The following is a 7,732-nucleotide window of genomic DNA, read 5'->3' on the forward strand; positions in this document are numbered from 1 at the left end:
CTCCATACGCGGGAAAAGGTTCATACTGTTGACCCTATCTAACCCCCTAATCATCTTGTACACCTCAATCAAGTCACCCGTAAACCTTCTTTTCTCTAGTGAAAACAGCCCCAAGTGCCTCAGTCTTTCCTCATACGATTTTCCTTCCATACCAGGCAACATCCTGGTAAACCTCCTCTGCACCCGTTCCAGTGCCTCCACCTCCTTCCTATAGTATGGCGACCAAAACTGCACACAATATTCCAGATGCGGCCGTACCAGAGTCTTATACAACTGCATCATGACCTCAGGACTCCGGAACTCAATTCCTCTACCAATAAAAGCCAGTACGCCATATGCCTTCCTCACCGCACTATTTACCTGGGTGGCAACTTTCAGAGATCTGTGTACATGGACACCAAGATCCCTCTGCTCATCCACACTACCAAGTATCCGACCATTAGCCCAGTACCCCATCTTTTTGTTATTCTTCCCAAAGTGAATCACCTCGCACTTAGCTACATTGTATTCCATCTGCCACCTTTCTGCCCAGCTCTGCAGCTTCTCTATATCCTTCTGTAACCTGCCACATGCTTCCTCACTGTCAACAACTCCTCCGACTTTCGTATCATGCGCAAACTTGCTCACCCAACCTTCTAACCCCTCTTCCATGTCATTTATAAAAATGACAAACAGCAATGGTCCCAAAACAGATCCTTGCGGAACACCGCTAGTGACGGCACTCCATGAAGAAACTTTGCCATCAACTACTACCCTCTGTCTTCTTCCATCCAGCCAATTCCTAATCCTAACCTCCAACTCACCCTCAATGCCATATCTCCGTATTTTCTGCAGTAGCCTACCATGGGGAACGTTATCAAACGCCTTACTAAAATCCATATATACCACATCTACCGCTTTCCCCTCATCAACCTCCTTTGTCACCTTTTCAAAGAATTCAATAAGGTTTGTGAGGCACGTCTTGCCCTTCACAAAACCATGCTGACTATCCTTGATCACATTATTCCTATCTAGATGTGCATAAATCCTATCCCTTACAATTCTCTCTAAGACTTTGCCCACAACAGAAGTGAGACTCACCGGCCTATAGTTACTAGGGCTATCCCTACTCCCCTTTTTGAACAAGGGAACCACATTTGCTATCCTCCAGTCTTCTGGGACTACTCCTGTAGACAAAGAGGACATAAAAATTAAGGCCAATGGCTCTGCAATCTCCTCCCTTGCTTCCCAGAGAATCCTAGGATAAATGCCATCAGGCCCAGGGGACTTATCTATTTTCACCTTTTCCAGGATTTCCAACACCTCTTCTCTACATACCTCCAAGCCATCCATTCTACTTATTTGTGCCTCAGTATTCTCATCGACAACAATGCCCTGTTCCTGAGTGAATACTGAAGAAAAGTATTCATTCAGTGTCTCCCCAATCTCTTCCGCCTCCACACGCAACTTCCCCCTACTATCCTTGACTGGACCTATTCCTACCCTAGTCATTCTTTTATTCCTAACATACCTATAGAAAGCCTTAGGGTTTTCCCTAATCCTACCGACTAAGGACCTTTCATGTCCCCTCCTTGCTGCTTTTAGCTCTCTCTTCAGGTCCTTCCTGGCTACCCTATCACTCTCAATCGCCCCAATTGGACCTTCACGTCTCATCTTGAGGTAGGCCGCCCTCTTCCATTTAACAAGGGATTCCAATTCCTTATTAAACCACGGCTCCCTCGCACGACCCTTTCCTCCCTGCCTGACAGGTACATAATTATCAAGGACACTCAATAGTTGCTCTTTGAACAAGCTCCACATATCATTTACACTCTTGCCTTGGAGTCTACTTTTCCAAGCCACACATCCTAAGTCATGCCTCACCGCATCATAATTTCCCTGACCCCAGCTATAACTCTTGCCCTGTAGTACACACTTATCCCTCTCCATCACGAGAGTAAAAATCACTGAATTATGGTCACTATCCCCAAAGTGCTCACCTACCTTTAATTCTAACACCTGGCCTGGTTCGTTACCCAGAACCAAATCCAGTATGGCCTCACCTCTTGTTGGCCTGTCTACATATTGTGTCAGGAAACTCTCCTGCACACATTGAACAAACACTGTCCCATCTAACGAACTTGAGCTATAGCTTTCCCAATCAATATCAGGAAAGTTAAAGTCCCCCATAACAACCACCCTATTACTGTCACTCATCTCCTGAATCACCTTCCCTATCCTTTCTTCTACGTTTCTAGGACTATTGGGAGGCCTGTAAAAGACTCCTTACAGGGTGACCTCACCTTTCCTATTCCTAACCTCAGCCCAAACTACCTCAGATGGCAAGTCCTCATCCATCGTCCTTTCCACCGCTGTAATACTATCTTTGACAAGCAATGCCACACCTCCCCCTCTTTTACCCCCACCTCTGACCCTACTAAAACATTTAAATCCTGGAACCTGCAACAGCCAATCCTGTCCCTGTTCTAGCCATGTCTCCGTAATAGCCACAACATCGAAGTCCCAGGTACCAACCCACGCTGCAAGTTCACCTACAATATTTTATCACAACATCATCCGTAGAAATCCTGAAATCTGGAAGTGAGATATAAACTTCATGAGTTCTACCTGTCAACATGCTCTACACCAACAGTGCTCAGTTTTTCTTTGGCCAATTCATTTGTTTTGCTACTTTTTCAAATGAAATAAAGAATGTCTCCACATACCTTTCCTCAGAATTTCTGCAATCTGTAAAAATGTAAACATTCTCTTTCTAGACTTTGGGTTAGACTCAGATGACTCCTCATCAGAATGTTCTCCAGAGGCAGGGCCTTTTGTCTAGATCCAGCCTTGTCAGCTGGTTTCTCCTTTCTCTCTTATTTGAAATGCCCTCTCCTTTCTTTCTCCTCCCTTGAAAGGGCTCTACTCTCAAGTTCATGTTCATTTTATTTCTGTCTCAAGCTGCTTCGTTTCTTTAAGATATTTTAAAGCCAGTTGAATTCTCGGAAACTTAGTTGAGGTCCTATTTAATGTGTCTCATTCGTTCGTAATTTGACCAATTCCAGGTGATCTGCTAATACTTTAACTTTGTTTTCTTAACTTTCACAGGCATCCTCTTTTAACTGTTTTGTCAATTCGATTAGCTTAGCCTTCATCATAGAATCATACAATTCACTTCAAACCGTCGAGTCTGTACCTGCATTATATTTCTATTAAATTCTGTAAACCAGTCAGTGATCCCTCCTCCAAAGAAGGAAGGTTTTGGCTCTATAATCTAAAAAAGGCTGGTATCTGTTCTTTTGTCCTTTTCCTTTTGTTACTACTTGACAATTACCAATTACCCAAGGAACTTGCTGCTTGATACAATCTGCCAATCATTGCGATGTACAACCTAAAAAACTGGTACCACACTGGCACTGAAACTCATAGACCACAAAACTCATTGTGTAGCAGGCAGAATATATTTCTGACCACCCCCAACCCCCTCTAGCTTATCTCTCCACGCTTCAGGCTCTCTGCCTTTAATCCTGATGACGGGCTTTTGCCCGAAACGTCGATTTCGCTGATCCTTGAATGCTGCCTGAACTGCTGTGCTCTCCCAGCACCACTAATCCAGAATATATTTCTGACCAGACAGCAGCCTCCTATTGGTGGCAAATGCTACTCGAATTGACACAGTATATTAGTAGCTTGAAACAGCTGGCTTCAATTGTTGCTCAAACATTTCAGATAGTTTATTCATCCACACACTTTCAGTGCCAATCCTGACTCTGTTAGGACCTTTGAGTGCCAAGCCTGACTCTGTTAGGACCTTTCATGTGTTTATGCATTATGCAACAAGTAATGCCCTGATCTGGACCAGCATTATCCCTCAGGATGGTTTTGATGTGTCTTGTTTCAGTTTACACAATGAACAAATGACTTGGGCCCTATTGATGAAGCTTCCAATCAACTCTCTTCTCATGTAGTGTCAATCTTGGCTTTCCTCTTAGATTTTATTCTTGTCAATAGTCCAGAAGCTTTCATAAAATGCCGTTTCTGAGCACTACTCAAAAATAGAGATGTAACACCAAGAATCACAAACCAACAGCCACCCTCAGACAACAACTCACCAGAACGAAGGACCCGATACCCAGCATGAGCAAAACCAATGTAGTGTACAAAATCCCATGCAAGGACTGCACAAAACACTGTATAGGACAAACAGGAAGACAGCAAACGATCCGCATCCATGAACATCAACTAGCCACGAAACGCCACCACCAGATATCCTTAGTAGCCACACACGCAGACGACAAGCAACATGAATTTGACTGGGACAACACTACCATTATAGGGCAAGCCAAACAAAGAACAGCCAGGGAATTTCTAGAAGCATGGCACTCATCCACAAACTCCATCAACAAACACATCGACCTGGACCCAATATACCGGCCACTACAGCGGACAGCTGAAACTGACAACCGGAAGCGACAGGGACAGGCCACTATAAATGCCGGAGGAAACACCACAGAAGCGCTTCACAGGAGGCTCCCAAGCACTGAGGATGTCACCTAGACAGGGGATGAAACGTTTGCAACAAAAATTTCCAGCTCGGCGAACAGAACCACAACAACGAGCACCCGAGCTACAAATCTTCTCACAAACTTTGAGGAAACTTACTCTCCACACCTACTCTATCAAAAAAGAACAAGTCTCCCAACTGTTTCTATAGTAATTGGAACCAAGTGGACCTCGTTAACTGTGAAGTTCTTTATTGAGGTTGTTAACCTGGGCCAATCAGGACCAGTATAACCAGGAGATTAGGATCTACTCAGTTGAGGACTGACTCCAAGTGTGATGGCCACAGCCAATGTACTGTGCACTCGCACATAATGGGTGACTTGGTGAGGGGAGCCTCTGTGCAGTTATTTCAGTTTCCATTACTTTCACTCACACATTTCTACTCTCACCATGTAATACTTCCCTGGTAACCAGAACTGCACACAGTGCTTGATCTCTGATCCAATAAAGTTTAATACAGGTCTAGTTCAAGTTTCCTCCTTTTGATTCTATTCTTTTCAAATGAACATTGTACAATTTTTTTTATTGTAATGACATTGTTAACCGGTGGCACAACTTGTAAGGATCAGTGTATTTGTGTTCCTCAGATCTGTGTGTTCATCTTTCCCACCTTAATTTGCACCTTCCAAATAATGAGAAGTCTCTGTATTCCTCCATCGAAAACATATTGCCTCACATTGTACTCAATTTCATTTGAGCATTATTACCCATTCCTAAAATACATTAATATCCTCTTGTAATTTGTTACAGTCCATGTCAATATTAACTATCACATTCAAATTGGTGTCATCTGTAATTTCAGTAATAGTATTTTTCACGGCAATGGTCATGTAAACTATAGAGAGGTGATATCCCAGTACTGAGCTTTCTGAAACCTCATTCACTATCTTCAGCCTCTTACTCCACTCCCAGCACTTTGGCTTGATGCTGTGAACAATCCTTCCTGTCCTTTATCCCCGGACACCACATTCCTACGTTTAAAAGGCTAAATTACATTGATGGTTAACTCCTCAAAAATTTCAATAAGCATGATCAAGCAAACTTTTCCCTCTGAATTTCTTAATTCAAAGCTTTGCTCAGTGGCACCCAGTTTGGGTTCTGCCAGGGCCACTCAGCTCCTGACCTCATTACAGCCTTGGTTCAAGCAGAGGGGAGGGGAGAGGGACAGCCTTTGCCATTAAGGCTGTATTCGACCGAGTGTGGCACCAAGGAGTCCTCGCACAACTGGAATCAGTGGGTATCTTTGGTGGTTGGAGTCATATCAGACACATAGGAAGATGGCTGTGATTGTTGGAGGTCAGCCTTCTCAGCTCCAGGATATTTCTGCAGGAGTTCCTCAGGGTAGTGTCCTCAGGCCAACCAGCTGCTTCATCAATGACCTTCCCTCCATCAGGTCGGAAGTGGGGATATTCACTGATGATTGCACAATGTTCAGCACCATTTGTGATTCCCAAACCATGAGGAAGTTCATGTTCAAATGCAACAGGATCTGGTCAATATCTAGGCTTGGGCTGACATATATAAAGTCACATCTGTGCCAACAAATTCCAATTAATGACCAGCTCCAATAAGAGATAATTTAGCCACCACCCCTTGACATTCAGTGGTGTTACCATCACTGAATCTTCCAGTATCAACAACCTTGAAGTTACCATTGACTAGAAACTCAACTGGATTCATTACATAAAAGTAATGGCTAGAGGAGCAGGTCAGAGGCTGGGAATACTGTGGTGAGTGACTCGCCTCCTGACTCCCCAAAGCCTGACTACCATCTAAAAGGCACAAGTCAGGAATGTGATGGAATAATCCCCATTAGCCTGGACAGGTGCAGCTCCAACAACAGTCAAAGAAGCTTGACACCATCCAGGACAAATCAGCCTACTCAATTGGGACCACATCCATTAGCATCTACTCCCTCCACCACTGACAACCAGTATCAGCGGTGTGAAGATGCACCACAGAAATTCACCAAGACTTCTTAGACAGCACCTTTCAAACCCATGACCATTTCCATTTAGAAGGACAAGCAGATACATGGGAACACCACCACCTTTAAGTTCCCCTCCAAGCCACTCACCATCTCGACTAGGGTGTCACTAGGTCAGAATCCTGGAATTCCCTCCCTAAGGACATTGTAAAACTACAACACACGGGCGGCACTGTGGCACAGTGGTTAGCACTGCTGCCTCACAGCGCCCGAGACCTGGGGTTCAATTCCCGCCTCAGGCGACTGACTGTGTGGAGTTTGCACGTTCTCCCCGTGTCTGCGTGGGTTTCCTCCGGGTGCTCCAGTTTCCTCCCACAGTCCAAAGATGTGCAGGTTAGGTGAATTGGCCATGCTAAATTGCCCGTAGTGTTAGGTAAGGGGTATGGGTGGGTTGCGCTTCGGCGGGTCGGTGTGGACTTGTTGGGCCGAAGGGCTTGTTTCCACACTGTAAGTAATCTAATCTAAAAAAAAAGACCATAACAACAGAAATTAAGCCATTCAGCTCATCAAGTCTGTACCCCCATTCAATCATGGCTGATAAGTTTCTCAACCCCATTCTTCCGCTTTCTCCCTGTAACCCTTGATCCCCTTGATACTCAAGAACACATCTATCTCTGTCTTAAATATACTCAATGACCTGGCCTCCACAGCCTTCTGTGGCAATGACTTCCATAGATTCCCCACTCTCTGGCTAAAGAGGTTTCTCCTTATCTCTGTTCAAAAAGGTTGTCCCTTTAAGGCTGTGCCCTCAGGTCCTAGTCTCTCATCTTCCCAACATCTACTCTGTCCAGGCCAATCAGTATTCCGTATGTTTCAATTAGATTCCCCCTCATCCTTCTAAACTCCATCAAGTATAGACCCAGAATCCTCAAATGCTCCTCATATGTTAAACTTGTATGTCTACCTACAACACATGGACCACATGCTGGGAGAGAGAGAAGGAGCACTTACACTAACACAGTGCACTGGTCTGAGCATGCTCCGAGACAGAGACCCCCCCTTGCTGCTGTCCGTGTCCTGAAACCAGGAAGATCCCAATCTGGGAGTTTGGGATTGAGGCCTGAGTTCAGATTTTTGGTTCTGAAACTGGACTCTGCTTCCTGTCTGACCAGTGTTCAAATCTCCGAATGAGAAATCAACAAACAGTCTGGAAGTGAAGATGACCCACTGACTTCAATAAAAGAGCTTTCCAGGCAATAGTGC

This window comes from Chiloscyllium plagiosum, chromosome 25 (genome assembly GCF_004010195.1).
Source record: "Chiloscyllium plagiosum isolate BGI_BamShark_2017 chromosome 25, ASM401019v2, whole genome shotgun sequence".
Taxonomy (NCBI): domain Eukaryota; kingdom Metazoa; phylum Chordata; class Chondrichthyes; order Orectolobiformes; family Hemiscylliidae; genus Chiloscyllium; species Chiloscyllium plagiosum.